At 37.8% G+C, this 26,213-nt stretch overlaps 1 pseudogene; it reads right to left on the reverse strand.

Annotated features, from left to right (window-relative positions):
• Positions 1–26,213, reverse strand: part of LOC128660036 (zinc finger protein 721-like) — a 663,758-nt pseudogene that overhangs the window by 475,655 nt on the left and 161,890 nt on the right.

A 26,213-nucleotide genomic window follows, 5' to 3' on the forward strand; every position in this document is an offset into this window, starting at 1 on the left:
TTGCAATTTGAAATACATTGTAACAATAAATGAAAATCTTTGGATTATTGTGTTTCATGTCCCTTTAACTGAAAATTAATGCTAGGAGATGCATTCGGAAAATAGGGATGTGTTAGATATTATATGTTAAAGGGACAGTCAACCACAGAAAATTTGTTGGTGAAAATATAGCTAATCCCTTTATTAGACATTAATCATTTTTGAACAACAAACAGTTATATATTAATATACTTTTTACTTCTGTTATTATCTTGTATCTAAGCTTCTGCTGACTGCCCCATTATTTCTTTTCTTTTGACAGACATGCAGTTTAGCCAATCAATGCTCATTCCTAGGTCACTTTACGTGCATGAGCTCAATGTTATCAATATGAAACATGTGAACTAATGCCTTATAGTAGTCAAGATTTTTTTAACATTAGAGGCAGTCTTCAAGGTCGAAGAACTTAGCATATGAACCTCCTAGGTTTACCTTTCAAATAAGAACAACAAGAGAACAAAGCTAAATTGTGAATAACAAGAAATTAGGAAGTTGGTTAAACTCGCATGCCCTATTTAAATCAGGAATCATCATTTTGGACTTGACTGTCCCTTTAACTATAGCTATGGTGTACATCTTTAACATTTAAAAGATACACATGATAAATACATATGGCATTGATGTTTTCAGATATGTTTAGATTGTTTTGGAATAACAATAATGACACATGTATTGATCAAACGTGTCACTTATTCAAGTTGAAATATGGTCAGCCTACCTATAGCCATATATGGGAGGAGAATTAATTTTTACAAATATTAATATAAAGATATTACTCATCTAAAATATGCACATTACACACAGTGATTGATTTGGTTACACTACTACAATAAGATAGACTTGAAATTGAAATACATGTGCTGTCAACATTACAATAAGATTTTTTTTTAATAAGATTATATGTCCTTGTTCATGTAAATAGGACAAAAACGCTTTAGAAATGGAAATCCATTCCTTAACAATTGTGGTAAGCATCACTTAAAGGGACATGAAATACCAAATAAAAAAAAGAGGATCCACAGAGAGAATACTATTTCAATAAAAATAACACTTTACAGAGATTATCTCATTGTATCATTCCTGGGATCATTTGTTAAAGGTGCATCAATTCACGCAGGCCTAGATTTAGAGTTCGGCGGTAGCCGTCAAAACCAGCGTTAGAGGCTCCTAACGCTGGTTTTGGCCGCCCGCTGGTATTTGGAGTCAGTGATTAAAGGGTCTAACGCTCACTTTACAGCCGCGACTTTTCCATACCGCAGATCCCCCTACGCCATTTGCGTATCCTATCTTTTCAATGGGATCTTTCTAACGCCGGTATTTAGAGTCGTTTCTGCAGTGAGCGTTAGAGCTCTAACGACAAGATTCCAGCCGCCTGAAAATAGCAGGAGTTAAGAGCTTTCTGGCTAACGCCGGTTTATAAAGCTCTTAACTACTGTACCCTAAAGTACACTAACACCCATAAACTACCTATGTACCCCTAAACCGAGCTCCCCCCACATCGCCGCCACTCGATTAAAAATTTTAACCCCTAATCTTCCGACCGCCACCTACGTTATACTTATGTACCCCTAATCTGCTGCCCCTAACCCCGCCGACCCCTATATTACATTTATTAACCCCTAATCTGCCCCCCACAACATCGCCGCCAGCTACTTAAAATAATTAACCCCTAATCTTCCGACCGCAAAGCGCCGCCACCTACGTTATCCTTATGTACCCCTAATCTGCTGCCCCTAACACCGCCGACCCCTATATTATATTTATTAACCCCTAATCTGCCCCCCACAACGTCGCCGACACCTGCCTACACTTATTAACCCCTAATCTGCCGAGCGGACCGCACCGCTACTATAATAAAGTTATTAACCCCTAACCCGCCTCACTAACCCTATCATAAATAGTATTAACCCCTAATCTGCCCTCCCTAACATCGCCGACACCTAACTTCAATTATTAACCCCTAATCTTCCGATCGGAGCTCACCGCTATTCTAATAAATGTATTAACCCCTAAAGCTAAGTCTAACCCTAACACTAACACCCCCCTAACTTAATTTTTTTTTTTTTTTTTTTTTTTAATAGCTTTTTATTGAAGTCATAAACAAATATAACAATAATGAAACTTCCAACAATAATAACAAAAGAGAATAGTACAATACTAATACCATGATCTTGCCAGATAAACAATACTAGATATGCCCACATTGTATAGATTCAAAAATATGAAGAGTAATACTCTATGGTGAGTGGTAAAAGAATGGAGAAGCTATAGCTGGTTAGTGTTATGAAGGAGCATGGAGGTTTACTAGGCAATAAATCTAAACAGAAGGGGCATATAAATCCCACTTATTAAAGGTATTAGTAAAGATTTTGGACTATCCAGATTGAGACCTCAGATTTTATTTTTTTATATGGTATGTAGACTAGAAGTGACCCAACCTTGTGATGGATAAATACACCATAAGTTATTAATTTAGAAAATATAAAAGCAAGGAAGGGTTGGTTTTATGGGGGTAGAGGGAGGGGGGAAATAGAGTATATTCTCCACATTATCCTGAAAAGCGTTTGTAGCATAATATAAACTAATAAAGTAAGATAAACATGGATTGGCTTGTGTTTGGCCACTTATGGGCCAATTTAGCGGGGAGGGGGATAAGGGGACGCAGCGGGCAAGAGCCGCTCAAAGTGGAGTGGGGAGGGGAATGGGGGGCGGAGCCAAATAGGGCATGAGAGCAGGTATGGAAAGCCTTATTGGATGGATATAAGGGTGGACTTCACAGGGAGGGCTTGATATTTACATGGAAAAAAGGTGCAGGGTAGCGCTAATGAAAGCACAGAGCTCAATTTGTATATGGTATATCTATACTAATATGGTGATGTATAAAAAATATGTCTAAAAAAGATAATAACTATGTGAATCTTTAAAAATTTATTATACAATAATCGTATAATCATATAACAATAGTGCCGGCACTGATTAAAACAGTATAGTAAAAGGACATAAACATAAAATACATAAACAATGGGTGTTGATTTCAAGTAATATTGGCAAAGGATAAAAATGGCAAGAGAAAAAGTTAGCTTGCTAAGTATTTGGCAGCCTAAACTTCAAATGTGTCCGTATTGGATAATTCACAACTGTTCTCATATAGGGCACATTAAATTACCGTCTCTGCTATGTGTGGAGTTGTCCGTTGTTTTTATTAAGTCCCGTGACTTTGTGCAGAGTGATTCTCCTGGTGTAAGTAGAGCAAGTATTAATGTAGAGAGCACGCTGGTAATTGTAATCCTTCAGTGCTTGCTGTGAGTGATCCTGTAGCGTCCTAGGGTATTGGCCACAGTGGCAGATGTAAGGGTAGGTCCTGGGACCGAAGGTATTAGCTGGTTTCTGATGCTTTGTTTGACAGCTGTACGAAACGAGTCCTATTACCCTTGCAGTATCAGAGTCGGGAGTGTGCTTCAAACCCCAGATGTATTGCGGTAATCATAAGATGGACACAAGCGGTAGGCAGATCATGGGCCGGTTAATTAAGCATATATCAGCCTCTGTGTATTGTGAGAGGGATATTGCACCGTACCTACTGTAACCACTTGAATCAGAGTAGAAGTTATATGCAGACGAGCAAATCTACGCGTTTCAGCCCGATAGGCCTTTATCAAGATGGGCATAGCTCAATCAAAGCGGAGTAATTATCTAAATATAGAGTTAAAGAGGGGTGGGGGACATTAGTATATATGAAACATAAGAGATTTCTAGAGGAGCTCCACCCCTAAGGGATTACCAACTATAGGCAGTGTGGGAAAAAGGCATAGGGGTATGACCCGCAGGCAGTCAGTACCGGCGGGAAAGGGAGGGGAGGAGCCCAACAGAGACAGATAATTTTACATAAATATGGAACTCCACATAAGCAATGTCATATCCTGGAGACATAGATACAATAAGGCATAAACATAACGTATTTCCATGTACAGTTATAAGAGCAAAGAGTATTAAATACATTAAATGAACCCACTAGCGCCCAAACATAAACACATCTCTGCGGGCGAATGAGAAAGCAAACTATATCTGTATCTTAGCTAGCTGGAGTAGAAAATTTTAAGTGAACATTAACTTTTTGAGAATGATTCTTGGGGACTTTGTACTAATAATACCAGGGGGGGTGCATAGGGCTAGAAAAGTATGAATTGGCGATCCAATAGTAATCCAAAACTCTCTCACCGAGATTGTCCTGTCAGAGTAAAATGGCTATTGAAGTATATTCAATTTACCCCCTTTGCGGAAATAAAAGTGTGTAGTGAGATTTAGATAAACATTCAATATACTTAGTTAAACAAAGCCCCAGTACAATAACTAGACACCAGGGAGCTGTTTATCTAAAAGGGGTTTGTAATAAAATCCTGCTTTGCTAGTGTATCCAAAATAAAAACCACTTTAATTAGCTCCCTTTTTGAGTTATTATTATAACAACTAACAATTATTGTTGGAAGAAATATAGTCTCTGTGTAGCTGGGGAGTCTTGATATAAGTATAACCTATCCGTATATATCTTTGGGTATCTGGATTAACTAAGTAAAGTTTAGTCAGCAGAGGAGCAAATAGATACGATAACATAAGAAAATCAAACATAAGCTAGAGCTATAGTTAGCCTATTCCTAAACTTGACCTGTAGTATAATAGAAACATTACACACAACTGCATAAGACGTATATTCTGCGATAGTAATCTGTATCTGCATCATGCTGGAGGGGCAGGCAATATAAAGAACCTGATATGCAGTTCTCTGATGGCATAAATCCTATGTAGAGGAAGGTTAAATGATATCATATTTGCGGAATGGTATGCCATCTCTATTAGTACCGGACAGGGGGAATTAAATATCTGGAAATATAAAATATCAAGCTTAAGGACATTGCACTATATAATACCATGGAGCGCCCACAAATCAAGTGGGGTAAACATATATAAATATACATACATTTCCTTGTATATACATATATGTCAAAAGACACAGAAAAAAAATTATGCTAATGGCAGTACTAAGTATTTTAAATGGAATAAGGCAGCACATTGGAGATCACATTATATACAATGAACTAAGTAAGAACCCTACAACCCTATATGGTACAACCTATACTATAGTTAAACAGATAGCTAGCATAAATTTCTAAATAAGAGCTGTCCAATTCGTATCCTATAATGTAAAAATATTCCCAACTAAATTTTAGTAGCCAACCTGGATTATTTAGATTCAAGCTTGATATAACACCTCTCCAAGTAGAAGAAGTTAATAAGACAATATTTTTGTAAGTAGGAAGTCTCTTTACTTCAGGTCCTTTGACCGTCATTTATGAGTCCACAACAACTTGGAGCCATATTCAGCTTGAGAGAAGTCCAGTGGATCGCTTAGGGATCGACTTTAACCTACTCCAGACTTGTAGACAGAATGTATGCAGCGATGTGGTTCTGGGCTAACATATGTGGGTGAGACCGAGCTCAAGGACCATATGTCTTGTTGGTCATTCAGGTCGCCGAGAAGTGACCGTCTCATCTTCCAAACTCTACAATCCGCTTCCATAAGACTCTTATGTGGTATGGAGGTAATTCTCTGGGCTTGCCCGTAGGAGCCGGCCGCATCTCCCTGGGGCATGCCCAGCGCTAGGTGAGCAAGCTGCACATCCTCACGGGGACCTCGACTGGAAGGGCAAAAACATTGGGGCAGCTTCCTTCCGACACTCCGCCTAGATCCCTGCATCTGCAGGTCCTCAGGAAAGTGCGGTAAGCTGTTTGCGTGGGGCGGTAATGTTCCGGAGTTTGCCTTATTAGGTGTGTAATGAACCGCCGTCTTTCTGAGGCTTAGTGCTTGCGACAACAAAGGCTGCTGTGTAGGGAGCTGTTCCACAATCGGTTCCGTAGCTTCCGTTTTCTGGGATGTAGGCTGGCTGTTGCCATCTAGGGAATGTGAGATTTCAATGGAAGTTAGGGGATCATGAAGCCGTCTTTCTGCTTTGCGGCTCATTTCCTCCAGTAAAGTGGATACCTGGGCAAGAAACCCCTCCATTATGGGTCAGCTGTACCCGGCTAGGTGCAAACCGGGGTGGGTTGTAGTGCAATCACGATCTTGTTCTTTGAGTCAGATGAAGCGCCTGAGAGCGTCCATGAGGCCACAAAGATGGCCGCTCTTGAGACTGTAAGTTAGTCGGCTCACAAAGCAGTGGTTATTTCTTGCCCTCAAGTATCATTTAGTATCCCAAGTGGCATAGTTTTGGTCTACGGGTTTAGATGAACCTGTGATGTTCTTTTAAGCTGGACTGAACAGTCTAAAAAATGAAGTTGTAAACCATTGCGACGGAGCTGAAGTAACATGCGACTGTTCAGTTTCCAGGCTTGCTCCGCCCCCTAACTTAAATATAATTTTAATCTAACGAAATAAATTAACTCTTATTAAATAAATTAATCCTATTTAAAGCTAAATACTTACCTGTAAAATAAATCCTAATATAGCTACAATATAAATTATAATTACATTGTAGCTATTTTAGGATTAATATTTATTTTACAGGCAACATGGTATTTATTTTAACTAGGTACAATAGCTATTAAATAGTTAAGAACTATTTAATAGTTACCTAGTTAAAATAATAACAAATTTACCTGTAAAATAAATCCTAACCTAAGATATAATTAAACCTAACACTACCCTATCAATAAAATAATTAAATAAACTACCTACAATTACCTACAATTAACCTAACACTACACTATCAATAAATTAAATAAACACAATTGCTACAAATAAATACAATTAAATAAACTAGCTAAAGTACAAAAAATAAAAAAGAACTAAGTTACAGAAAATAAAAAAATATTTACAAACATAAGAAAAATATTACAACAATTTTAAACTAATTACACCTACTCTAAGCCCCCTAATAAAATAACAAAGCCCCCCAAAATAAAAAATTCCCTACCCTATTCTAAATTAAAAAAGTTACAAGCTCTTTTACCTTACCAGCCCTGAACAGGGCCCTTTGCGGGGCATGCCCCAAGAAGTTCAGCTCTTTTGCCTGTAAAAAAAAACATACAATACCCCCCCCCCAACATTACAACCCACCACCCACATACCCCTAATCTAACCCAAACCCCCCTTAAATAATCCTAACACTAATCCCCTGAAGATCTTCCTACCTTGTCTTCACCATACCAGGTTCACCGATCCGTCCTGGCTCCAAGATCTTCATCCAACCCAAGCGGGGGTTGGCGATCCATAATCCGGTGCTGAAGAGGTCCAGAAGAGGCTCCAAAGTCTTCATCCTATCCGGCAAGAAGAGGACATCCGGACCGGCAAACATCTTCTCCAAGCCGCATCTTCTATCTTCTTCCATCCGGTGCGGAGCGGGTCCATCTTGAAGCAGGCGACGCGGATCCATCCTCTTCTTCCGATGTCTCCCGACGAATGACGGTTCCTTTAAGGGACGTCATCCAAGATGGCGTCCCTCGAATTCCGATTGGCTGATAGGATTCTATCAGCCAATCGGAATTAAGGTAGGAATTTTCTTATTGGCTGATGGAATCAGCCAATCAGAATCTAGTTCAATCCGATTGGCCGATCCAATCAGCCAATCAGATTGAGCTCGCATTCTATTGGCTGATCGGAACAGCCAATAGAATGCGAGCTCAATCTGATTGGCTGATTGGATCAGCCAATCGGATTGAACTTGATTCTGATTGGCTGATTCCATCAGCCAATCAGAAAATTCCTACCTTAATTCCGATTGGCTGATAGAATCCTATCAGCCAATCGGAATTCGAGGGACGCCATCTTGGATGACGTCCCTTAAAGGAACCGTCATTCGTCGGGAGACATCGGAAGAAGAGGATGGATCCGCGTCGCCTGCTTCAAGATGGACCCGCTCCGCACCGGATGGAAGAAGATAGAAGATGCGGCTTGGAGAAGATGTTTGCCGGTCCGGATGTCCTCTTCTTGCCGGATAGGATGAAGACTTTGGAGCCTCTTCTGGACCTCTTCAGCACCGGATTATGGATCGCCAACCCCCGCTTGGGTTGGATGAAGATCTTAGAGCCAGGACGGATCGGTGAACCTGGTATGGTGAAGACAAGGTAGGAAGATCTTCAGGGGATTAGTGTTAGGTTTATTTAAGGGGGGTTTGGGTTAGATTAGGGGTATGTGGGTGGTGGGTTGTAATGTTGGGGGGGGGGGTATTGTATGTTTTTTTTTACAGGCAAAAGAGCTGAACTTCTTGGGGCATGCCCCGCAAAGGGCCCTGTTCAGGGCTGGTAAGGTAAAAGAGCTTGTAACTTTTTTAATTTAGAATAGGGTAGGGAATTTTTTATTTTGGGGGGCTTTGTTATTTTATTAGGGGGCTTAGAGTAGGTGTAATTAGTTTAAAATTGTTGTAATATTTTTCTTATGTTTGTAAATATTTTTTTATTTTCTGTAACTTAGTTCTTTTTTATTTTTTGTACTTTAGCTAGTTTATTTAATTGTATTTATTTGTAGCAATTGTGTTTATTTAATTTATTGATAGTGTAGTGTTAGGTTAATTGTAGGTAATTGTAGGTAGTTTATTTAATTATTTTATTGATAGGGTAGTGTTAGGTTTAATTATATCTTAGGTTAGGATTTATTTTACAGGTAATTTTGTAATTATTTTAACTAGGTAACTATTAAATAGTTCTTAACTATTTAATAGCTATTGTACCTAGTTAAAATAAATACCAAGTTGCCTGTAAAATAAATATTAATCCTAAAATAGCTAAAATATAATTATAATTTATATTGTAGCTATATTAGGGTTTATTTTACAGGTAAGTATTTAGCTTTAAATAGGAATCATTTATTTAATAAGAGTTAATTTATTTCGTTATATGTAAATTATATTTAAGTTAGGGGGGTGTTAGTGTTAGGGTTAGACCTAGCTTTAGGGGTTAATACATTTATTAGAATAGCGGTGAGCTCCGATCGGAAGATTAGGGGTTAATAATTGAAGGTAGGTGTCGGCGATGTTAGGGAGGGCAGATTAGGGGTTAATACTATTTATGATAGGGTTAGTGAGACGGATTAGGGGTTAATAACTTTATTATAGTAGCGCTCAGGTCCGCTCGGCAGATTAGGGGTTAATAAGTGTAGGCAGGTGTCGGCGACGTTGTGGGGGGCAGATTAGGGGTTAATAAATATAATATAGGGGTCGGCGATGTTAGGGCAGCAGATTAGGGGTACATAGGGATAACGTAGGTTGCGGCGGTTTACGGAGCGGAAGATTAGGGGTTAAAACTGTAATGCAGGGGTCAGCGATAGCGGGGGCGGCAGATTTGGGGTTAATAAGTGTAAGGTTAGGGGTGTTTAGACTCGGGGTACATGTTAGGGTGTTAGGTGCAGACGTAGGAAGTGTTTCCCCATAGGAAACAATGGGGCTGCGTTAGGAGCTGAACGCTGCTTTTTTGCAGGTGTTAGGTTTTTTTTCAGCTCAAACAGTCCCATTGTTTTCTATGGGAGAATCGTGCACGAGCACGTTTTTGATGCCGGCCGCGTCCGTAAGCAACTCTGGTATCGAGAGTTGCATTTGCGGTAAAAATGCTCTACGCTCCTTTTTTGGAGCCTAACGCAGCATTTGTTTTAACTCTCGATACCAGAGTTAAATTTATGGTGCGGCCAGAAAAAAGCCCGCGGAGCGTTAACAGCCCTTTTACCGCCGAACTCCAAATCTAGGCCGCAGACTTTACAAATGAACACATGGATGTGAAATTTAAAATATACATATATATATACAAACATCAAGATATATATATACATATATAAAATAATTACTATGCTAATCATAATCCTGCAAAGATAAAGCTTTACGAAAAATATATCAAGAAAATGAATCAAATTAAATTGGAGATGTAAATATTAAAGTCATTTACAATTGTATTACATATATGAATCAGGAAAGACCATTATTTGGTTTAAGGTCCATTTAAGGATTAACCACATAAACTAGAGATTTCAATCAATGACATGAATAAAGAGGACAAAGAATCGTGGAATGACATGTCTTTTATTAGTATGTCAGAAAACATAAACAATGTTTTAAAAAAACATGATGAAAGATCATTAAAATTGGAGCCATTTGACAAGGTAAAAGAGTGCATCACAGTCCTTGGAGGGAGTTGACAAGGGCCAACAAAGCCCAGCACAGCCTCATTGGAGCCATTTGACAAGGTTAAAGAGTGCATCACAGTCCTTGGAGGGAGTTGACAAGGGCCAACAAAGACCAGCACAGCCCCATTGGAGCCATTTGACAAGGTTAAAGAGTGCATCACAGTCCTTGGAGGAGTTGACAAGGGCCAACAAAGGCCAACACAGCCCCATTGGAGCCATTTGACAAGGTAAAAGAGTGCAACAGGCACAACAATAAACCAAAAAGGCCAAATGGCAACAATAACAAAAAAATCTGTAACATGTAGACGGAAGAATCTTAAGGCAACCTTGGAGCATCTCCAGATACTCCACTTACTGGGCATCACCTTCATTGTCCGCTTCATGCTCTGCTCCAGATTCAGGCATTGACTGTAAACGCCTAATATGGTGTAGAGTCGAATGCTGAACCTGGAGCAGAGTATGAATGGTGTCATTCATCCTTCCCAGGAACATCGAGTTCCTCAGCACGGCCTGCTCTATACGTGAAAGAGTTTCTAGCATGAGCCAACCTACAAAAAAAAAAAAAAAATATTAATGTTAATTACACAACATAATATAATGAGAAAATATACATTTGAAATTGAAATACAAATCATTCTTACAATCAAATATTCAATATTTCTTCTCTTCACATGAAATATGTTCTTAATACATAAACCATTAAAGGTGCAGTTTAATCCAAAATGTTATCCCCTGTAATTTGTTGACCATGATCCACTTTTCCAGCTTAACTCTATTAATATTTTGAACATTATTTCCATTGTCCATACATTGTAATTTTCAATAGTTTATTTATCCTGTGGTATCCACACCTATCCTTTTTGCCTTAATGCCAACATATGTAAACACAGCAAGAAGAAGAAATTACACTCCCAGTGGTTTACAGAAGAGAGAATGTTCAACAAATTTATATGTCTATTTTTCAATACAAGTAGTAGTGATTGGTATATGGAGTGAGATGAAATTAAAAGGGACACTGACCACAAATATTTTAATTTGTGATTCAGATAGACCATTAAAAATATTTTAAACATTTAATTCACTCCGATTATCAAATCTAATACATTCTCCTTGTATTTTTAAATGAAATGCAACAATGTCATTTTATATTTCGTAGAGTATTTTGTGATCAACCTTGGTTGTCCCTGCTGATTGGTGGATAAATTAATCCAACAATAAAACAGAAACCACCCCCACTTCACAATATTTGAACAATTATATGCCATTCAATATAAAAATAAAGAGAAAAAAATTGATGAGGAGTAAATTATCAAGTTGATTAACATTGCATGCTCTATTTTTTTTTTTTTGTTTGGTTCACTGTCACTTTAAATATGTTCTAATGTTGATTTAGTTTGATACTTACAGCTGTGCCTGGGAAGGACGATCTGACACCTCGAACAATGAAGGTTGGGATAGGGGGGAGGGATGTTGGTGGTGAGGGCTTGGATGGGGCTGGCAAGGGCTGTGTTGCCGCTCTGGGGGAGCCCGTACAGCTGGGGATTGTTGGGAATGGTGAGTTGGGGACTGGGCAGGTTGGGGAACTGTACGGGCCAAAATACGGGGAGAGCGGCGAACGGGGACAATTATTGGAGGGACAGGCCTGGAGGAATGGGAAGGGTCGGGAAGATCTTCTTCAGGGGGAGGGGCTTCTACAGGGGGAGGGAGAATGATGACCAGAAGTGGAGTGTCCATCTGAAATATATATTAATATCTCATACATCATGATCTCAAAGAAAGACATTTCAACATGATTATGTTTTATATACTTAGAAGTGGTTTTCAATTTATTAACAATGATGATATAAGGATATGGTATGCATATAGGCACTCAAATGAATAGCAAGGAGTGTCTGTCCAATAAGAAGATGATTATTGTGGTTTGTCATTGAATATGCAAGTGACATCATGATGTCATTCATTAAAAATAAGACATAAAAAAAACCACAATGCAAGCATATGTTCATGCTGCATGATATGGAAAGGGGGTCAGTAGTGGATTCTAAAAGAAAAGGAATAATCCTTTTTAAATTGTCAAAGCTGTGGACTTTGAATTTCATCATGAGAATGTTTACAAACAATAAGACATGTTGGATACATGTTAGATAGCTTTCACATACCATCAGACTCCATGGCCGCCTCTTCCTCCTCCTACCCACATGTTACATCAATATCTGTAAAACATAACATGTTGTGTACACGTTAATATCAGATATTATAACATATGTTACTGTTGCTACAAGACACACATCAATGTTGCATTAAAGATAGACTGATCCAAAGTTATGATTTACATCATTTTGATGGAGCATAGCAATGACATTAGATATGTTATTATCAATGAGTAAGAATTTAATGTTTGGATTTCATATAAATTCTCAAAATAAGAGTACATGCAACATTTGAGAGTTCTAATGTGTGTATCACTCCATGATTGTTTACACAATTTAAAAGAACAACAAACATATGTTATCCATCTTCTGAACAACAAAGGTGTAGACTAAGAAGCTTTGACATATTAATCTTTCAATTTTTAAATAAATTAAAGATATAATCATAGTACTAAATTATATGTTTGAGTCAAATGTAATGCTTCATCAGAATCATGATCATAATATATATTACAAATACACCTTCAATGACATATGAATGAGTCACTGGACTTACCAGAATGTTTGGAAACAATTTCCAAGTCGGTGCTGGATCCCCCCGGGCTCCCAACAAGAACTAGATCTATGAATGATATAGATATCTATTAGTGATCACAGTTTGGACATCACTAAGTCACATCATTATCGATTTTTTTCAAAAACTATACTTAGAACTGAGAACAATAGAGCACTAATCTGAAGAATAAATGCATGAGTAAATCCAGGTTATTCGGAATAAAAAGATGTCTTTAACATATGTTGAATTTATGACTATATTAGACACACAAATCATCTCATATGATTATATTGCATATCTAAATATACCCATTAATCAATGTTTTTAAACGAATACACACAAACAACATTTTAAATAAAAATGGGTGATAAATCAAACCAAAGCCATGTGTCATATTGATCCATTTATGCAACTGATCACAATGCAAAACAGAAGTTATTCATCCAAATATGTAATCATGGTGCTGTTAGGGTATGCTTATATCTATAAAGTAAGTCCAAACAATGTAATGAGGAATGAATCAATTGATTATTAAAGGGACACTGACATCAATTTGGTTAAAACGTTTCTTTTTTAAATTTTAATTTGAAATAAACACAAAAGATAGAGTATTCATATAAATTTTGACAAATGTGAATGTATTATGTTATGTAATGTTGTGTACATGTTTCAAAGACAAATTGCTATTAAAATGAGACATACCATAGTCTTGAGAACCCTGGCCCGAGGGTCCAGCACCAACATCCATATCTGTAAAATATTCAATGAGGATTGGATATCATTAATAATAATCAGGACATGTATATAAAAAATATAAAAATCCATTTACATTTAATAAATAAGAATATATTTTTATTCACATGAGTTAAAGGGACATTAAACCCACATTGTTTATTTAATGATTCAGATGGAGAATACCATTTTAAACAATTTTCTAATTTACTTCTTTTATCTAATTTGCTTCATTATCTTGATATTCTTTCATGAAAAGCATATCTAGATAGACTCAGTAGCTTCGGTGGCTGCACATAGATGCCTCATGTGATTGGTTTACCCATGTGCACTATTATTTTTTTAACAAAAGATATCTAAAGAATGAAGCAAATTAGATAATAGAAGTTAATTGGAATGTTGTTTAAAATTGTATTTTCTATCTGAATCATTAAATAAAAAAGTTGGGTTTAATGTCTCTTTAATTGTTTCATCAATTAATGTATCATTAAATAGATCCTGTATTCTTATTTTCAAAACTTTATGTTGTTGACTGTAGCTTTAATTCATTTATTTAATTTTTTACATTCTCATCAATTGATATCTATATTTCCTTGTTTATTCTTTTTATCTTGCTAGTATATTTTTTATAATGTAGAAGATTATAAATAAGGATACTGTATTCTTCCCATATACTAATTAACGTATACATTTGACCAACATGTGTAAAGCAATGACAGTAACAGTAAACCCATGTTCACGTGTGTGCGCAATTTTATCTTTCGTGATCATTAAGCAATGATTCTATGCAGAATTGCGCATCCGTGAATCTGAATTAATTTGGATATATTAGTGTGATGAGTATCATTTATGAAAAAATTATGATATATTTTCAATTGGGTGTATTACGAGATTGAAATAATATATTTGTTAATATTGAACAATAACAAATAATATTTATAACTGGCTTATGATTAGAGAGTCAATGTATGAAATTGCGGATGCTCGGGATATCACGGATGCACAATTCCATTTTCACTCTGTGACACATTCTGGATAACGCAAGAAACATCATTCCTATTTCATGTGTAACAATTCGAAAATCAGATATCTAAACATCATATCTAGCGTATGTTGTGAGATCTATATAGGTTAAATATATGACTATCTATACATTTATTAAAATTATTTTAAAATATTAATATATTATATAAAGTAGGATATTTCCTTGTTCAGCCTCTTTTTCTACTCCTCCCAGGCCAACGGACGGAGAAGCAGCTGCACTGGACCCCGGGTCCTGAGTTTTGGATCCAGCAGCTGTGAGGGAAGAAAAAGAGGCCGAGGATGGAGAGGATCTAAATCTTTTGGGGATCCGGAGATTGAGGAGCTTGCATAAAGTCACCTCATAAGGGAGTAGGTAGAGTTTCCGTGCGGGTTTAATTTTGCGGCCATCCCTGCGACGGGCTTGTACCCACTCCCTTATGAGGTCGACTTTCTTGTGCAGACGCAACCTCATATCTCCGAACCTCCGCATGATCTGATCCTAGCTCCTCTGGACGCCCAACACCAATTGAACCTTATTGGTGATTGACTCCCAGAGGGCCTTCTTAACATTCACATCTGTCGACCTCTTCTGGTTCCCAAACAGCTGCAGATAAAACATCTGGACGGCGTGGACCAGTGCAGTGCTCTCCTGCTTGTCAAACCTGGGAGGTGTCATGCCTGCCGCGTTGTCTAGATATATATATATATATATATATATACAGAATATATGTTACTGCCAGCAGGCATTAGAGAACTGACAAAGATGGCAACGTGTAATGGACTTTTATATGGTGAAGTAAACATGAGATGCACCATGGGACATGTTATCTGTACATCTGATTGGATAAAAGTTTAAAATATTGTTATAATGTCTGTGAGACCATCCTGACTCAAGTTGTGTTTGTGTTATGAACTCTGATTGGCCGTTCCTTAATGTTTCATATCTTAGTAACTTCCATACACATACCTCCTGGTGGTGCTGTTACTTCATTTTTTCATGTAGACTTATTTGTAACTCATGGGCCTGTCATGCGGATATGTGTGACGCAGATTTCATTTACGTGATCCGTTAAATATTAATGTTTAAATTCTCGTAAAAATCTAATACTGTCACATTATTAAATGTTGTAGACATTTCTCGGTTTAATATCGGTCTGTTTCTTTAATACAAATACGTTGGATTAATACACATTTAATATTGTATGAATTTATTTTTCATAAAATAAAATTCGTGACTTATTGTGAAGTATTGACATTGCTCTATTAAATGTATTTATAATGCATATTGATTGTGTACTATTGCATGACATTAGACTAGAATGTTTAAAAATGCGAATCTCGTGTTTCAAGATACGTTTCCCACGCAACATTTCAGAATGTGCAATTTCTGGTTATAATGTCCGTAACTTGGATAATCTGTTTATAAATGTTAAGCTACAGGTTTGTTTGTTATTAGTAAATAAACCTCGAGCTTGTATTTGTCTGAAATGATCATATATGTTATTGTGCAATGGCGTCTTTACTTTTAAAGAGACATTACAACCAAACAATTGTATCAAATGATCTGTTGAGATCAAAAATGTTTTGACTTTAAAATGTAACTCAATTTCGCTTTTTATTTAGATATCCTTAACAGAAGAAATTTCAATGCACATGGTTGAGCCAATCACATAAGGCATCTCTGTGCATCCACCAATCTTCATCTACTGAGCCTATCTCGATATGCTTTTCAAGCAAAGTATGTCAAGATAATGAGATAAGAGAAGTAAAAGACACGCTTGAAATCTCTTAAAGGGACAGTGTACACAAAATGTTTATTTGGAGATTCAGATTGAGCATGAAATTTGAAGCAACTTTCTAATTTACTCCTATTATCAAATTTTCTTCATTCTCTTGCTATCTTTATTTGAAATGCAAGAATGTAAGTTTAGATGTCGGCCCATTTTTGGTGACCAACCTGGGTTGTCCTTGCTGATTGTTGGATAAATTAATCCAACAATAAAAAAGTGCTGTCCAGAGTCTGAAACAAAAACCATTAGATGCCTTCTTTTTCAAATAATGATAGCAAGAGAACGAAGATAAATTGATAATAGGAGTCAATTAGAAAGTTGATTCAAATTGCATGCTCTTTCTGATTTAAAAAAAAAAAATTTTGAACAGTCTCCCTTGAAGGATATTTTGATTTCATGTACCTTTAAGGAGACATTTCACAATAATGCTTGAAAGATCATAAACCTATGCACCTTCCTTTATGAAACTTAGTATAACATGTGGCTAAAGCATATTTAGATTAGCTTTTGGATTGTTTTCACCACTGTGAATGAAATATATATTCTAATGGCTGGATTTCGCCGTCTTCAGTTTAAAGGGACATTAAGCTATATGTTCTTTACTGATTTTGATGGCTAATAGAATAATAAATTTAATTCATATTTAGTTTTATTCTCTCATTAGCTTTTAAATATATATATTCTTGGATTAAAAACATAGCTACATAGGCTATTTTGATGCTGATTGTTGGTTGCACATAGATGCCTTATGTCATTGTCTAAGACGTGCATTGATATATCTTTTTCAAAGTATATTTAAAGACTGAATGTAATTAAATAGTACATTCAAAATATTTAAATAATTTATTTGTATTGTTTAAAATTCAATACACAATATATTTTTGGAATGTCACTTTAAGGACCAAACCATTAGGAATATGTAGATTTAACATTTTAGAAATAAACTAAAGGGGAATGAAAATACATATAGATATGTGATATGTAACCAAGAGGTAAGATAAATGATTATGTGAAATTATATCACAAACTAGCTATAGTTAAATGACCCTTCAAATGGACTCCACTAGAACAGAAAAACAATCAATATTGCATCCAATAACTAGCTTGTACGAAATATGAAGTTAACTGACTTACCATTTTCATGTTTTTTAAAGCTAGATTTATGTAAATACTGTTTTTGTATACCTAAGGAAGATACAAGATCTTATAAACCAATTTAAAATTCAACCACACTGTCACTTTAATGTAAGTGAACCACTTTCCCTTCTTAAAAGTGAAAATAACAAAGTTGTTATGTCGATTTCTGACTACATATCCGCAAATATGTTTAAATTGTAACATCTATAAATTACACTATAAAATCATCAATGGATTTCAATCCAAAATTAATGTATAAAAGCTTCTTGACTTTAACATTCTCTGAATAAGTGGATTTTCAACAATTAATTCAATACATGATGCCTAATTTGATATTATGCATGTGCTTGTCAAATAGACAACTACCAGTCATGGGAGTCAACAAATTTTTTAATTGACAGATTATATGGATATTTATTATAATCTGTTAAAAAGATGGTCTTTTATCAAAATAATAAAAAGGTTTATGATTCGAAAGAAATTTTTTGGTTTTTTAAAAATAACAAAAATAGAAGTGTAATTCATCACAGATGAAAATCTGGAAAAAAAAAACATTAGTTATTTAATACACACATGTCGTAAAATATTCATTAAATAAAATAAATTTAAATTCATCTTGTGTCTATGCTCTAACTTTTTAACAAATTTACAAAATTTATTTTGGAATATTCCAAAAAAATTAAAAAAAATATTCTATACCTATCCATCATTTCAAATACCATTATATTGTGTAATCAATATTACATTTAAATATCAGCATTTCAAATTATACCAAATAATGCATATAACATTTAAAATATAAAAAATACATATATGTATGCTGAGCATAAATGTAATATTTCATGTCCATTCAATTACCTCTATATCAACTATAATATGTATTCCTTTGTCTGATTGTTCATAATTGGATTCTTCTGTATCACAAAGTAGGGGTAATGTATGTAAGCTACTAATATTCTATATAGGACATGTATCTTTTAAAAAAAAATTACATTCTTCTTCCTGTGATTCTTAACTAGCATGCATTGTGCAAAGCAACCTGGATTATGCATGGTCTTTGAAAGTCAATTCTCTAGAAAACAGTTTATCTTCAATAGGTGTCTTATTAATCATTTCCAAAATAGAGGACTGTGAAATACCATCTAAAAATTAAAAAAAAATATCTAAGTGTCTCCAATAGGATGCCTCCACAGCCTTAATCCATCAAATAGTTGCCACTTACCATGTGAACGTGTCTTTGTATGGTTTTCAAGGTCAGCACATTTGAAAGACAATGCCAGACATGATCCAATTGGTATTCTTCACTTTCAATCTTGGATTCTTCACTTTCAGTCTGGGAATTCTTCACTTTCAGTCTTTAGATGAAGTCATCTCCCTAATGGCAGAAAAAGTGTTAGTAAAAATATTATTACAAGTGTGTGAATCAGTTCTGTACCCCTCTCCCACCCCCCATTTCTGAATCAATTTCTGTCACTAGCTTACTAAGCGTGTGTAGCATCTTGTGTTATGTTCTATCAATCAAGTGTGAAGATGAGTCATATTGAGCATAACGAACCTCTAATGTGTGAGTTTGAATTTAACTTTGAACCATAGTCATGATAGAGGATAGTCATGCTAGAGGATCCCTTTCTGAGTCTTTAAATTTTAAGTAATGTGTTTACTAAATACTAGTTTTTTAAAATGTATGCCATATGATGTATTTTTGTGAAAAGTTCCTGCCAGCCACAGTCCATACATTAAAACTTACCAGCTGATGTTGTCTTTAAAATCCAGGTGACAAAGACTCGCTACAGGACCCAATGACCAGAGCATCACCTATATTAATAAATGTTAAAAATTGTTATCATTTGATGAACAATCCTAACATGTTTGCACAATTCTCTACTTGTCATTTACCTAGAGTTCACATCTATTGACAATACTCCAATCTAACTTATATTATTTACCGCCTGAAGTGGCGGTTGATGATGTCTGCTCTGACATTGAGCCCCTCGTCCTGGAATGGCCCCTCTAGAACAGGCTCGTCCTCCTCATCTTGGAGGAGGCGTCGGGGGGGCCTCGACGGCCTGCAGCATCCCAGCCCGCTGTGCAATATTATGCAGGACGCTACAGGCTATAATGATCTTAGCCACCTTCTGAGGGCTGTACTGTAGGGCTCCTCCCGACCTGTCAAGGCACCGGAATCTAATTTTGAGGAGCCCAAACATTCTCTCGACCACAGCCCTAGTTCTCTTGTGCGCCCTATTGTAGCGCTCCTGAGCCTCATCAGTCGGGTTACGTAACGGCGTAATGAGCCAAGTCCGGTTCATGTAACCAGAATCACCTATAAATTATGAACAGACAAAAATTAAAATTTAATCCCCAAAAATGTAAGTATATTAAGCAAATATTTTTGTGTACACGATAATCCAATAACAAATGTTTAAATTTTAAAAAGAAAATCTAGTTCAATCTTATTCTCTATCTTCCCATTTCAGCTAAGACATGCTACATATGCGTATTTCACATAAACCAGAGCTTTGATAAAATACAAACTAAATGGTTAAATTGCATTTTCTATCTGCCCATTTCAGCTAAGACATGCTACATATCTGCTTTGAGCAGAAACTAGACATTTGTGGAATGAGACAATGACATGGTTAAATTGCATTTGCTATCTTCCCATTTCAGCTAAGACATACTACATATGCGTATTTCGCATAAACCAGACCTTTGCTAGAATAATTAAGAAATGCTTAAATTGCATTTGCTATCTTCCCATTTCAGCTAAGACATACTACATATGCGTATTTCGCATAAACCAGACCTTTGCTAGAATAATTAAAAAATGGTTAAATTGCATTTCTCTTGTTAAGTGTATCCAGTCCACGGATCATCCATTACTTATGGGATATTCTCCTTCCCAACAGGAAGTTGCAAGAGAATCACCCACAGCAGAGCTGCTATATAGATCCTCCCCTCACAGCCATATCCAGTCATTCTCTTGCAACTCTCAACAAAGATGGAGGTAGTAGAGGAGAGTGGTGTATTATAGTTAGTTTTCTTTCTTCAATCAAAAGTTTGTTATTTTTAAATGGTACCGGAGTGTACTATTTTCTCTCAGGCAGCATTTAGAAGAAGAATCTGCCTGCGTTTTCTATGATCTTAGCAGAAGTAACTAAGATCCACTGCCGTTCTCACATATTCTGAGGAGTGAGGTAACTTCAGAGGGGGAATGGCGTGCAGGTTATCCTGCAATAAGGTATGTGCAGTTAACATATTTCTAGGGATGGAATTTGCTAGAAAATGCTGCTGATACCGGATTAATGTAAGTTAAGCCTAAATACAGTGATTTAATAGCGACTGGTATCAGGCTTATTACCAGAGATACATACTCTTATAAAAGTGCAATATAAAACGTTTGCTGGCATGTTTAATCGTTTATATATATGCTTGGTGATAAAACTTATTGGGGACTAGTTTTTTTCCACATGGTTGGCTTGATTTTTGCCTAGAAACAGTTTCCTGAGGCTTTCCACTGTAACATGAGTGGAAGGGGCCTATTTTAGCACTTTTCTGCGCAGCTAAAATTACAGACAGAGACATTCAGCTTCCCTCTGCATGATACAGGACATCTCTGAAGGGCTCAAAAGGCTTCAAAAGTCGTGTTTGAGGAAGGTAACAGCCACAGTAGAGCTGTGGCAGTTGTTGTGACTGATTTTAAAAACGTTTTTTTCATTTGTTATCCGTTTTGGGTATTAAGGGGTTAATCATCCATTTGAAGTGGGTGCAATGCTCTGCTAACTTGTTACATACACTGTAAAAATTTCGTTAGTGTAACTGACTTTTTTCACTGTTATTTCAAATTTTGACAAAGTTTGCTTTTCTTAAAGGCGCAGTAACGTTTTTTATATTGCTTGTTAACTTGGTTTAAAGTGTTTTCCAAGCTTGCTAGTCTCATTGCTAGTCTGTACAAACATGTCTGACACAGAGGAAACTACTTGTTCATTATGTTTAAAAGCCATGGTGGAGCCCCATAGGAGAATGTGTACTAAATGTATTGATTTCACCTTAAACAGTAAAGATCAGTCTTTATCTATAAAATAATTGTCACCAGAGGGTTCTGTCGAGGGGGAAGTTATGCCGACTAACTCTCCCCACGTGTCGGACCCTTTGCCTCCCGCTCAAGGGACTCACGCTAATATGGCGCCAAGTACATCAGGGACGCCCATAGCGATTACTTTGCAGGACATGGCTGTGATCATGGATAATACCCTGTCAGCGGTATTAGCCAGATTGCCTGAATTTAGAGGCAAGCGCGATAGCTCTGGGGTTAGACGAGATACAGAGCGCGTAGATGCTGTAAGAGCCATGTCTGATACTGCGTCACAATATGCAGAACCTGAGAGCTTCAGTCTGTGGGTGACATCTCTGACTCGGGGAGACCTGATTCAGATATTTCTAATTTTAAATTTAAGCTTGAGAACCTCCGTGTATTGCTTGGGGAGGTGTTAGCTGCTCTGAATGACTGACACAATTGCAGTGCCAGAGAAATTGTGTAGACTGGATAAATACTATGCAGTGCCGGTGTGTACTGATGTTTTTCCAATACCTAAAAGGTTTACAGAAATTAGTAAGGAGTGGGATAGACCCGGTGTGCCGTTTTTCCCCCCTCCTATATTTAGAAAAATGTTTCCAATAGACGCCACTACACAGGACTTATGGCAGACGGTCCCTAAGGTGGAGGGAGCAGTTTCTATTTTAGCAAAGCGTACCACTATCCCGGTTGAGGACAGTTGTGCTTTTTCAGATCCAATGGATAAAAAAATTAGAGGGTTACCTTAAGAAAATGTTTATTCAACAAGGTTTTATTTTACAGCCCCTTGCATGCATTGCGCCTGTCACTGCTGCGGCGGCGTTCTGGTTTGAGGCCCTGGAAGAGGCCATCCATACAGCTCCATTGACTGAAATCATTGACAAGCTTAGAACACTTAAGCTAGCTAACTCTTTTGTTTCTGATGCCATTGTTCATTTGACTAAACTAACGGCTAAGAATTCTGGATTCGCCATCCAGGCGCGTAGGGCGATATGGCTTAAATCCTGGTCAGCTGACGTGACTTTCGAAGTCTAAATTACTCAATATTCCTTTCAAGGGGCAGACCTTATTCGGGCCTGGTTTGAAGGAAATTGCTGACATTACTGGAGGTAAGAGTCATACCCTTCCTCAGGACAGGGCCAAATCAAGGGCCAAACAGTCTAATTTTCATGCCTTTCGAAATTTCAAGGCAGGTGCAGCATCAAATTCCTCTGCTTCAAAACAAGAAGGAACTTTTGCTCAATCCAAGCAGGCCTGGAAACCTAACCAGTCCTGGAACAAGGGCAAGCAGGCCAGAAAGCCTGCTACTGCCTCCAAGACAGCATGAAGGAACGGCCCCCTATCCGGCAACGGATCTAGTAGGGGGCAGACTTTCTCTCTTCGCCCAGGCGTGGGCAAGAGATGTTCAGGATCCCTGGGCGTTGGAGATCATATCTCAGGGATATCTTCTGGACTTCAAAGCTTCTCCTCCACAAGGGAGATTTCACCTTTCAAGATTATCTGCAAACCAGATAAAGAAAGAGGCATTCCTACGCTGCGTGCAAGACCTTCTAGTAATGGGAGTGATCCATCCAGTTCCGCAGACGGAACAAGGACAGGGTTTTTATTCAAATCTGTTTGTGGTTCCCAAAAAAGAGGGAACCTTCAGACCAATTTTGGATCTAAAGATCTTAAACAAATTCCTCAGAGTTCCATCTTTCAAGATGGAAACTATTCAGACCATCTTACCCATGATCCAAGAGGGTCAGTACATGACCACAGTGGACTTAAAGGATGCCTACCTTCACATTCCAATTCACAAGAATCATCGGTTCCTAAGGTTTGCCTTTCTAGACAGGCATTACCAATTTGTAGCTCTTCCCTTCGGGTTGGCTACAGCCCCGAGAATTTTTACAAAGGTTCTGGGCTCACTTCTGGTGGTTCTAAGACCGCGAGGCATAGCGGTGGCTCCTTATCTAGACGACATCCTGATACGGGCGTCAAGCTTTCAAATTGCCATGTCTCATACAGAGATAGTTCTGGCATTTCTGAGGTCGCATGGGTGGAAAGGGAACGAAGAAAAGAGTTCTCTATCTCCTCTCACAAGAGTTTCCTTCCTAGGGACTCTTAAAGATTCTGTAGAAATGAAAATTTACCTGACGGAGTCCAGGTTATCAAAGCTTCTAAATGCTTGCCGTGTTCTTCACTCCATTCCGCACCCTGTGGTGGCTCAGTGCATGGAAGTAATCGGCTTAATGGTAGCGGCGATGGACATAGTGCCATTTGCGCGCCTGCATCTCAGACCGCTGCAATTATGCATGCTCAGTCAGTGGAATGGGGATTACACAGATTTGTCCCCTCTACTAAATCTGGATCAGGAAACCAGAGATTCTCTTCTCTGGTGGTTATCTCGGGTCCACCTGTCCAAGGGGATGACCTTTCGCAGGCCAGATTGGACGATTGTAACAACAGATGCCAGCCTTCTAGGTTGGGGTGCAGTCTGGAACTCCCTGAAGGCTCAGAGTTCATGGACTCAGGAGGAGAAACTCCTCCCAATAAATATTCTGGAGTTAAGAGGGATATTCAATGCTCTTCTAGCTTGGTCTCAGTTAGCAACACTGAGGTTCATCAGATTTCAGTCGGACAACATCACGACTGTGGCTTACATCAACCATCAAGGGGGAACCAGGAGTTCCCTAGCGATGTCAGAAGTCTCCAAGATAATTCGCTGGGCAGAGACTCACTCTTGCCACCTATCAGCGATCCATATCCCGGGCTTAGAGAACTGGGAGGCGGATTTTCTAAATCGTCAGACTTTTCATCCGGGGGAGTGGGAGCTCCATCCGGAGGTGTTTGCTCAATTGGTCCATCGTTGGGGCAAACCAGAACTGGATCTCATGGCGTCTCGCCAGAACGCCAAGCTTCATCGTTACGGATCCAGGGACCCAGAAGCGACGCTGATAGATGCTCTAGCAGCTCCCTGGTTCTTCAACCTGGCTTATGTGTTTCCACCATTTCCTCTGCTCCCCCGACTGATTGCCAAAATCAGACAGGAGAGAGCATCAGTGATTCTGATAGCGCCTGCGTGGCCACGCAGGACCTGGTATGCAGATCTGGTGGACATGTCATCCTTTCCACCATGGATTCTGCCTCTGAGACAAGACCTTCTAATTCAAGGTCCTTTCAACCATCCGAATCTAATTTCTCTCAGACTGACTGCATGGAGATTGAACGCTTGATCCTATCAAAGCGTGGCTTCTCAGAGTCAGTCATTGATACCTTAATACAGGCACGAAAGCCTGTTACCAGGAAAATCTACCACAAGATATGGCGAAAATATCTTCATTGGTGTGAATCCAAGAATTACTCATGGAGTAGGGTTAGGATTCCTAGGATATTGTCCTTACTCCAAGAGGGTTTGGACAAAGGATTATCAGCTAGTTCTTTAAAGGGACAGATTTCTGCTCTGTCTATTCTTTTACACAAGCGTCTGGCAGAAGTTCCAGACGTTCAGGCATTTTGTCAGGCTTTAGTTAGAATTAAGCCTGTGTTTAAACCTGTTGCTCCTCCATGGAGCTTAAACTTGGTTCTTAAAGTTCTTCAAGGGGTTCCGTTGGAACCCCTTCATTCTATTGATATCAAACTTTTATCATGGAAAGTTTTTTTCTGATGGCTATTTCCTCGGCTCAAAGAGTCTGAGTTATCTGCCTTACATTGTGATTCTCCTTATCTGATCTTTCATTCAGATAAAGTAGTTCTGCGTACAAAACATGGGTTTTTACCCAAGGTGGTTTCTAATAAGAATATCAATCAAGAGATTGTTGTTCCATCATTGTGTCCTAATCCTTCTTCAAAGAAGGAATGTCTTTTGCATAATCTAGACGTAGTCCGTGCCTTGAAGTTTTACTTACAAGCTACTAAAGTTTAGCCTATGAGACTGCTGGACAGCAGCCCCCTGAAAGGATTACAGCTCATTCTACTAGAGCTGTGGCTTCCACCTGGGCCTTTAAAAATGATGCCTCTGTTGAACAGATTTGCAAGGCTGCGACTTGGTCTTCGCTTCATACCTTTTCAAAATTTTACAAATTTGATACTTTTGCTTCTTCAGAGGCTGTTTTTTGGAGAAAGGTTCTACAGGCAGTGGTTCCTTCCATTTAAGTTCCTGCCTTGTCCCTCCCATCATCCGTGTACTTTAGCTTTGGTATTGGTATCCCATAAGTAATGGATGATCCGTGGACTGGATACACTTAACAAGAGAAAACATAATTTATGCTTACCTGATAAATTTATTTCTCTTGTAGTGTATCCAGTCCACGGCCCGCCCTGTCTTTAAGGCAGGTCTAAATTTTAATTAAACTACAGTCACCACTGCACCCTATGGTTTCTCCTTTCTCGGTTTGTTTCGGTCGAATGACTGGATATGGCTGTGAGGGGAGGAGCTATATAGCAGCTCTGCTGTGGGTGATCCTCTTGCAACGGAGAATATCCCATAAGTAATGGATGATCCGTGGACTGGATACACTACAAGAGAAATAAATTTATCAGGTAAGCATAAATTATGTTTTTCTAT

This window comes from Bombina bombina, chromosome 5, assembly GCF_027579735.1.
Source record: "Bombina bombina isolate aBomBom1 chromosome 5, aBomBom1.pri, whole genome shotgun sequence".
NCBI lineage: Eukaryota > Metazoa > Chordata > Amphibia > Anura > Bombinatoridae > Bombina > Bombina bombina.